Source organism: Pinus tabuliformis, chromosome 1_1 (genome assembly GCF_031772625.1).
Source record: "Pinus tabuliformis cultivar Carrire ecotype Pingquan chromosome 1_1, CPIR1, whole genome shotgun sequence".
In the NCBI taxonomy this organism is placed as follows: Eukaryota; Viridiplantae; Streptophyta; class Pinopsida; order Pinales; family Pinaceae; genus Pinus; species Pinus tabuliformis.
In genome coordinates this window covers 329742748-329752884 of record NC_142297.1, presented here as the reverse complement: position 1 = coordinate 329752884, position 10137 = coordinate 329742748, and positions in this window count along the sequence as shown.

Genomic DNA, 10137 nt, shown 5'->3' with positions numbered 1-10137 from the left:
AGAGGGGAACATACTACAAATCTAATAAGTTGGAATCACCAAGAATTTTGTATTAATATATTGAAGAAAACCAGCATACAACAGGCTTCAAGCAGGCCTTTAGGAAAATAGGAAAGGTTTCGTTGGAGAGAAGTCTTTCCCAAAATTCGGAACCTTTGATAAGTGTTTCTTCCTCCCTTTTATAAGGAGAGGGAGGGTTTAGAAATCAATTACAAAAATATATTAGGCCTGAGCCTCCAGCTGTCTGCTTGACTGGATGTCTCGGTGTGCAGGGTCTATCGCCTCAAATTATTACAACAGAAAAGATGTTTTTCTTTCAAAAAGAATAACAAAACAGCAAAATAAAAGAGAACAACATTAACATGTGAAACTAAAATTATAGTCTTGTGAAAATATCTCCATGCCAATTCCTCGGATGGCCTCTGGTCTAGCCACGTTTTTTCCACATTATGCCTCAGATTCTTTCGACCAATTCTCTTTCGCTTTCAGTCTTAACAGCTTTAATTATTCACTTACAAGAGTCGAGAGTGATCCCTCATGGTGGCCATGACATATTCTGAAAATCGCTGCCAATTCATCTGTCCCTCTCGACTTCCTGTAGAACAGTATCGGAGTCATGATATGCATAGTTACACTGACATAAAACTATATTGGAGGTTCTTCAGTATTAGCACTTTACACTTAGAAACATTGTGAAACATGCGAGTTTCGTGATCTGTAGCCCCCTTTGTTTTAGCCCCTTTTCAGCATCTTTCTCCATAGGACCGAGGGCGGTGACTAGGTGCTTAGCCTTTAGGCGCTAACACATTTTAATTTGTCTCGAGGGCTATTTTCCTTTGTAAATAATTTAGCACCCCTAGTCTTTTAAATTGTTCTAGACCATGCGTTAACACAAAATCGGGGCCCCCTTATCAGGAGGTCGCAATCGGGGATTTTTTAACTTGGAGTTGCTACATGAGGATTCATCGATCGCCAATATGGCCTTGACCTCCGATGTGCGGCCCCGCTGATATGCCACGTTGCTGATCCTCGGATTGGATCCCGTCAATATGCCTAATTGCAAATCGCTAATCAGCGAAATGCTTATGTTGTTGCATTGTACCTTAGAACCTTCGATCGTTGATATGTAATAAGTTGGGACCTGTTAGGGTCCTATAATAATAGAATTCATAATTTTGAATTAGCTATGGTTAGTCTTGTAATATTATACATATGTTTGCTTTCTACAAAGTGTTTTCCATATTAAAATTTTAAAAATGTAAAGAGGGTATGTCCTAAAAGAATAATCAAAGGACAAAAAGAAAGAAAAAGGAAAGTGAAAAAAAATGAAAAATATGAACCCCAAAAAGAAATAAAATAGATCATGACAGTGTGCAAATTCAAATGCCACTACTTTTTACTTTACTATGCAAAATAAGGTTGTGTGCAGCTTGTTAAAAATGCCACAATCCATGATGGTCAAAAAGCTTAATCTTGACTCATTCATGCTTTAAATTTCATGTTGATAGATAGAGAATAAAGGTCTAGCCAAATTGTTTAACCTTGGTTGATCAGTGGTTAGATAGAGAATAAAAATGTGATCATCAATTTAATTTGAGCCATTGAAAGTTATAAGGTTAGAATTAGATAGTTTGTTTATCAAAATAAAAGGAAATAAAGGGTCAGAAAGCTCAAATGCACCCATTGAAATGAAGAAAAAATGTTAAGAGTAAATAAAGGGTAGGTAGAAGAAGTTTTTCAAATGCACGAAATTGCTAAGTCAAAAGAACATTTATCATGCTTAATCCTATGTTTCATGTGCAGGAGGAATTGTGAGAAAGAAAGGATATTTACCAATTGTGTTTACTAATTTCCCCTCATTTCACTACACCCCTACATACTTATTTTCTAATTTCCCCCATTATCCCCTCATTACTTATAAATACCCTTCCCCCTCATTTTGACCTTCTACCCCTTCGTTTCACACATTTCCCTAGAAATTACCCTTCAAAAATCATCCTCCCTTCCCAAAACCCCTTTCCCTAGTGTGAAACCCATTCCCCATTACAAATATCACTTTCTCCCTAGTTAATTTCCCTTTTTCCCCCTTAAAAACCCACAAAAACCCCTTATCCTAAGCTTTTATTTACTATCCCCCCCATTATGTAATTAACGCCCCTACTTTATATTTCCCGACAAAACCTTTTAACCCACCAACCCTTGGTGTAGTTAAAGAAAACCCCGCCATATAACCCATGGTCCCACCTTAATTAACCATTTGTTTATATTGAAAATCCCAACATTATTGGTTAAATAATTACAATTATCTGTAATTAAATCCCGGGGCCTGCCAAATCACTTTCCTGATTCCATCCAGGCAACTTAACTGTGTGATATGCCTTCGATCTCCTACGCCCATTTCTGACGGTGTACAGCCATATCGTGTGGATTCATTATCCAACCATTAACAACCCGAGAGGACGCGAGGTTCGTGGTTTTGGCCAAGCGCTCTTTGGCTACGTGGTGGCACCAGGTTACATCGCGTGCTCGCGAAAAATACCGGTTGCCATCCAAAAGCGTTGTGATGGTGCACAAAATCACCTCCCCGCCCAAACCAAAAATTGTCCACTGTTCATTTAAGAATTTCCACACCAAAATGTGACCGTTATCGGTTAAAAGGCCGAAAAAGCCCCAATTCGCTCTTTTCTTGCATTTTCACTGTAAACCTCTACTAAGCCGTTTGCGACACCCTGAACCTCTGTGTGACCAAATTGACCACCTTTTGTCGCTTGAAGATGCTGCGAATACCCAATTGAAGCATCCAATTGACACTTGAAGCCTTAGTACCTTTTGCAGTTACCATAGAACCCCTCTGCACACCAAATCGCCAATTTCCAAGTATTCTTGGAAAAAACCAGAACAACCCTTGAATTTGAAAACGCACAGTTGTAATTAAGTGGTTAATTAATTGAATTAATTAAGAAACATTCCATAAATTGAAGAAAAACTTATTTGTACATCCCAAACCCTTTTACAAACTGTAATTACCCTCCCACTGTTCCAGAGCTTCTAAAACTCACTCCTGAAACCACTGAAAGCCTAATTCAATTCAGTAATCCCAATTATGGCTTCCCAAACTTCTCTGGATGTAAAACCTCTACAAACCCCTCACTTGGATATTGACCACCTTGCCTTAGCAGACCGAGACTTTCAAATTAAGGACACTGCTTCCCCTGCCTACCTACTAAAGCTCCACTGCTGGAGTAAAGACAAATTTTTGAACAAGAATGATGACATTCACCTTTGGGAGTCTAATTTTCCCAAGTATTTGTTCCCAAAAGCACACCCATTCCCAGAAATCATTCGCTTTTTCCAAGCTTGCTACATTCCCACTCAAAGAACCATTGTCACACCTGACCAGCAAGTTTTATTCACCATCACTGCAAAATCCATTAATCAAATGCTGCAAGTCCAACCAAGCCCAATGAGACCCCACTTTCTATTGAAGGCTTGCTTGACCTCTATACCAAGTTAGACCTTCCCAAGATAGCCCAAATTTTCCAAACTTTCATCATAGAGGAATGTCATACTCCAATAGAGAGTCCTCCATATGCTGCCACCATTTTTTCTGAGAGAGGCAGACAAATCATAACCATGCTCTCCTACATTTTAGGATACACTACAGATGAACATGTGGATGAGGTTGACCTTGCTTTCCTTTCCATGTTTTGCCCAGGCAAGCCTCTTGCTATAATTTAAAACCATGCTCAGTTCATAGCAGATAGGATGCATGAACAATTCATCAGACTACCAAATGAGAGAGTTTTCAAGTATTTTTCAGTTTTATTTCATATGTTCTTGTACTACCAATCAGACAAATTCCCTGTCAACATTCAGAAGTTAGATACCAAAGGCAATCTAAGATCAATCATCTATTGGACACCCTTGATCCAAAAGTACTCCACTGTATTTACTTACAAACACTTGATTGATTCATTTGTTCATCATGTTATAAACATGCTCACCAGTAGCCATCAACCCAAGATCAGTCAGGAGATTAAAAGGGTTTATAGTTGGCAAAGAACAATAAAGTGGGAGACTGGTATCTATACCAAGCCCACATAGAGATCAGGATATATGGATGCCAACACTAACATTCCTCCTCGTTTACAGACTCCAGCAAATGAAAACAAAAATACAAAGAGAACCAGGGAAGAAGATTCTAGTTCAGCCATGGAAACCACAGATGAACAATTTGAGATCAGTTACAGGAAGAGGCCCAAGCTTAATCCTGTAACTAAATAGGAAGACACCATTGACTCAGTGGAAATCACTGACACTGACACAATGGTGGAAAGGAGCAAAGGCCCATCAACTTCAGGAGAAACTCACCAGCCCTCAACATCAAACACTCAACTTATTGAGAGACAGCTCAGCGTTGAGGTCTCTTCATTCACCAGGCCTATGGATAAAGAGAAGGATATCAAAGATAGATACAAGGAAATTAAGTTGAGGAATGAGAAGTTGAAGGCTAAGACTTATGCCCAATACTTCAAGCAGACACCTGTAAATCAAAACAGGTTGATGTCAGCCTTTGACATCAAAACAGGAAAAATGCAGATGTCATTCATGAAACCTACAGTCCAACAACAAAAATCATCAGCAGACTATAGGAAAACAAATTTTGAGGTTTTGGCCAGGGATGTTCATCCCATTGACCAAATTGAGTTCCACAAGCAGGCAGGTGAGATGATCTATTCCACCTTGACAAGTAAAGCTATGACTGCACACAAACTTCAAAGTTCATTAGATAATATCACTGCACAATACAAGCTGGAAAAGGCCTCCTCACAGGCCAAAGATAACATAATCAAGTCACTGGAAGACTTGGTGATTGAGCTTGGACATGATCCCAATGATATCAAGGCTGTTGAGAAGTTGATAAAGAAAAAGAATGAGGACATTTTTGCTCTCAAAAAACAACTCAAACTACCTCATTCAGAGCATCCACAAACAAAAGAGGTCTTAGAAAGCCAAACTCATTAGGAGGAAATGATGGACCTTGTTCTCCAACTAAATGACCAATTAAAAGAGATGGAGAAGGAGTTGGACAGCTTGATACAGCTGAAACAGGCTAGCCTTGAGACTACCCCTGCCACTGTCATTCCAACAGTCACCACAGCAGTACCATCCACCTTGGCAGCTTCATTGGCTGCAACAACTCCACTGGCTACAGCCCTTCTAGCTTCAACAGCATCTACATCAACAACAGATTCGACAACAGCAGCAGCCCAGCCAGGTGATGAGGCAAGTAAATTGGTCAAGGCAATGGAAGACATGTCCATTTAGACCACAGAGATAAACAATCTTAAGGAAAAGATAACCAGTCTAGAGAATGATAACAAGCTTGCATAGATTATGCACAAAGAAGAAGTACAAAATTCAACCAGGATGAATGAGAGGATAAAGAGCTTAGAGAACTCTAACATTAAAGGAGCCACTTGGTCAAGCTAAGGAACAATTATGGGCCAATATCATTGACTCTGTCAATGATATTTGGCCATCCATTCAAGTAATTTTTGAACAAAGTGACTTAGTTAAAGAGGCTACAGAAGCCATACAAAGAGTTAAGGCTAAATTGGGAGACATGCCAGAGGAAGCCACTAGAATAATTCATTTCCTTAACTCCAAAAACAAATATGAATTGCAGGAGCTAGACATAGCTGACAGGACAGGCACAATACTAGAAGTGAAAAAGGTCCTCACCAAGAGGAATTTGATGTTAAACCTTGAGGACAAATGCCAAACCATGCAGCTGGTTATAGATAGGGTCATGGTTAAGTTTGATGCTCTAAGGAAAAAAGGTTTGCCTAATCCCTTGGTGATAAATGATAAATTGATGCCACAAGAAGACTACAACAGGAGAATCAGAGAGGTGGCTAGAGATCAGGTAAATACTTCCTCTATGAAGGGGATGCCTACTGGAAAGGTATTGTATCAGACATTTGAGAACCTGTTTTACCTCCAGCATGAGGTAAAACATTTTTTTGTAAATAAATCCACTTTTGCAGATGAAATATACAGGAAGATGGTAAATATTCAATTACCATATGCAAACACATGGGAGAATTTAAATGACTTGATGTAAAATGTATAGTCAAAATGTAAAAATGCACAGTAAAGGTGAAAACAGCACAGTAAAAGGAAGATGACAGATCAGCCAGGTAAAATAGTATCATGTGAAGGTGTATCAGTTGAGAAAGGGCAAAAATAAAGAGAATAGTCAGCGTGAAGACCAACAGCAAGGCAGAGAATAAACAGCAAAATATCAGAGCATAAAGACAGCACAACCAAATAAACAGGGACAACATACAACAGTTGAACATCTGTCTCTATCTTCTTGCATGAAGATATTTCTTTCTCCTAGATTAATTCCCAAGACAGTTTGGGATATTTTGTAAACTATTTTTGTATAAATACTTCATAATTCGAAGTATTGAGTGTGGATTGCTATACATTTGTAGAGTTATATTGATCAGAAACCTAAGGGTTATTGTACCAATTTTTTCAAGTCAGCAGACTGGACTAAGTAATAAAGAGATTGCATTATAGGATTCATGTGTTGAGCTATTACAGTGAATTAACTAGAAATTTCTTTCAGAATTTGTTTAAGTACACTCTGTCTTGAACAGTTAATCATTTCTATGTTTTCTTCTGATATCTGGATATGAGAATCCTTAATTTCTCTCCCATCCTGGGTGACCTCTTTCACTTCTTTCATAATCCCGTCTAAAGAGCCCTTAATTACTCCTTTGATCCGATTGAAAACCACTTCACCATTCTAGCCTTAAGATCTGAAATAACTTAGCTACCTCACCCTATAGACACTATTTTTAGAACTTGATCCAGTCCTGTTTGCTTGACATTTGACCCCATAGCCCAATGGTAAAAGACATCCCTCTGTCCATCTAAGTAAGTGATCCCACCACCAAACTAAAACCAAAACCCAAGTATAATCATAACTATCCTAAAATCAATTAACTAAACAAAGTTAAATCATAAAGAGAGAGCCTTCTCTGAGCATTAGGAAGGCTAGATCCTAATCTCCAAAGTAGGTTTGTGGTTACCTCTATCATTTCTTTCCTAACAACTCAAGAGAAATCTTGGAGTGATAACAGGACCTTTGATCTCTGATGTACCATATTCCTCTACTTTCGATCGTCGATATGTCGATTGGACATGTGTCAGAAGAACGCCAACTCAAACTTATAATTTACAAGTTTTTCCTTTGTTTTCTGGTTTAGAGAGGCAGACTTCAACTAGCTCTAACTTTTGATTCAAAAATACATTCTGGGACTTCCACACACCATTGTTAATCTTATTATGATCACTATCCAATGGAGGGGGTTCAATTTAGCTTTGACTTCTCTGTAACTTGGAAGATGGCTACAATTTTTTTTGCTCTTTTACACCTTTTTGACAACTGAAAGAAAATAATGTAGAGGGTGATAACATGATGGAGGAGGCTTAATTGTCCTATTTTATATTAAAATAAATTTATTTCTTGACAAATAAACCCCAAGGGTCTTTTACAATGTAACATGGGCAATGACACTTGACATAAACCCTAGAAGCCTTCAATGAAGGCTTTGACCTAAAAACCACTGACCCAAGCATGAAACCCATGCTTTAATAAGTCAATTTTATTTATAATAAAATTTATTTTTCTTTCTTTTGACAAATACATTACATTATGATTCAAATACAATTATGAAGACTAACAGTATTTACATTCTTCAACAGTCCCTCTTAAGTAGGGATGTATTCATAATTACATACATATACAAGTACATGGAAGATCTCGAATGATATGAACTACAAAGAGTTCTATTACACTCGATGCTACGGACTAGATACCTGACCAGGGTATTCTATCTGGGTGGGACTATGGGGACTCAAGCTCTCGCCAGTCTAGGTACCATCAGGCTTTTAAGCTCTACTACCAACCAAGGGATCTAGATGTGTATCCAAGGTCAGAGCTCCATGACCAACGCTACCCTCCCTCTTAAGAATCTAGACATCAACACATAAGTTGGTGGGATGTCCTCCCAAACATCTTACCATTAGATGCTTCACCTCTGGACAATAAACTAAATCAGATATCCATTTGTGCAAACATGCTTCCAAAGTGTTTCAACCTTGTTTTGGATGGATTTTACTTGTACAAGCACAACCCCAATCAATAATAAACTTGCAAATACATAAGTTAACCCATATTTCAGAGTCCTCAATCATCTTGATGCTACTTTCAAGTTATCCATATATAATTTTTCATAAGCTTTCTTCTTTTATTTCTTGAGCATTACCAAAAACAACCTCAGTACTTTGCAAATCCATATGTAGTACTTTCATTCAATCTTCAGTTTCATTCTCTCTTCAAGATATTCACTATGCCCTCCCTCTCAATTGGGGAGATGTACCCTTTCTATCCAGGCTCCCTCTCAACTTAGGGAGATCAATAACTTCCTTCTTATATAACATCAAAGAAACTTCAGCCTTTCAATGCTTCATTCTTTCTCATGGCATCAAGGTTATTTTGATCATCATCATTCTTATAGCTTCCTTCATCATGCTCATCTTCAATTACAAACATCTTCAACATCTTGAATATCATGTACCTGCAAAACCTTAATAGCAAGTACTACAAGGTACAAATATATGGAAGCATGAAGTTAACTAAATCATATTACTATAATGGAAGCATTCAAACTTTAGACACCACATACCTAAGCCTAGTAAGGTTCATAATCGATAAGAGATGCATCTTTTACATACTAGGCATCAACTTCTAGCTAGGGTTTGGTCACAAACCCGTAGACCTTATCATCGAGACACAAATCCTTAGATATCGGCAATTCAATCAAATTGCAATCCAATCATAGTACAATACATATAGGGCTTCAATATTACTTTCAGAATTATATGACACGCTCTACTAGGGTTTGTTGCAAACCCTATATTTTATCATCGAAAATAATATCATTATCTCCTAGAATATCAATTTCAACGAGGGTTTTGTTACAAACCCTAGATTTTACAAATCAAAACATGAGTATCAACAATTAAGTTAGCATACTCGCATATATCTAGGATTTCATAACTGAGCTGATTTAGAATTTTAGTTTGCAGTGATAAGATCTTCCTCATATTATAAACAAAATGCTTTCATTGTATTTAAGAATTCATCAATTTTTGCAAGTGAAATGAAGAGTTTTTATGTTAATTTAATGAGCAATTTAACATAAACCAGAAACTGAACAACAGCGTAAACATGTACAAAACATCATCAAAAACACATTACAACAAGCACATGATAAATGAGTTCATCCCTTCTGGGCTATGTCTCCTTAGTCCAGATTCTAATGGCTTGGGCATCTCTACTATGCTCAAAAGTGTAAAAAATTGTGTTTACAATGCTCAAATGCTTCTAAAACCTACTCCAATCAGTTTAGAATACTCAAAAATGGTTATCTAGCCTCTTTTTGCAACCAATTTGGTGGAAAACTGAAGAAGTTATGACTTCCCCTTGTTTTCCCATTATTCGCTCCACAAATTGCCCCATTTCCGGCATGATCCTACAAATTAGCCCCAAAAGCATGCTAATTGGGCGAAAATTTCGCCACACGACGGGCCATAATTTGCCTACAGCGATTGTCTTATCACAAATCGCAATCGGCATAAAAACACAGCAGTCTTATGGTCTATGATCGCAGCAGGGTGATGTACGATTGTGATCTGGGGGACCTGACGGAACAATTAACTGGAACCTATAGTCGCATCGCATCCGAGAACCTATCACATTTCACGATCAGTGGAGAACTGGCGGGTAATATAATGCGAAACTCTGCTTTCTGCGAAGTGTGATTGCGATCTACGATCCATCACATCACAACTTCAGCTGATCCATCGCATCGCAACCCTGGTTGTTCTAGGGCCGATTTTTAACACGATCCGCCTGCGACATGCGATTTGCGATATGAGGGGGCCAATGGTGTCCTGCCACTTGGCGCCTTCCCATTCGTTGAAGGGCCTGTCACATCATCTTTTCCTGCCATATGTCCAAGTCAAACCTGAACTTTGACTTGTTGTAACTTCTTC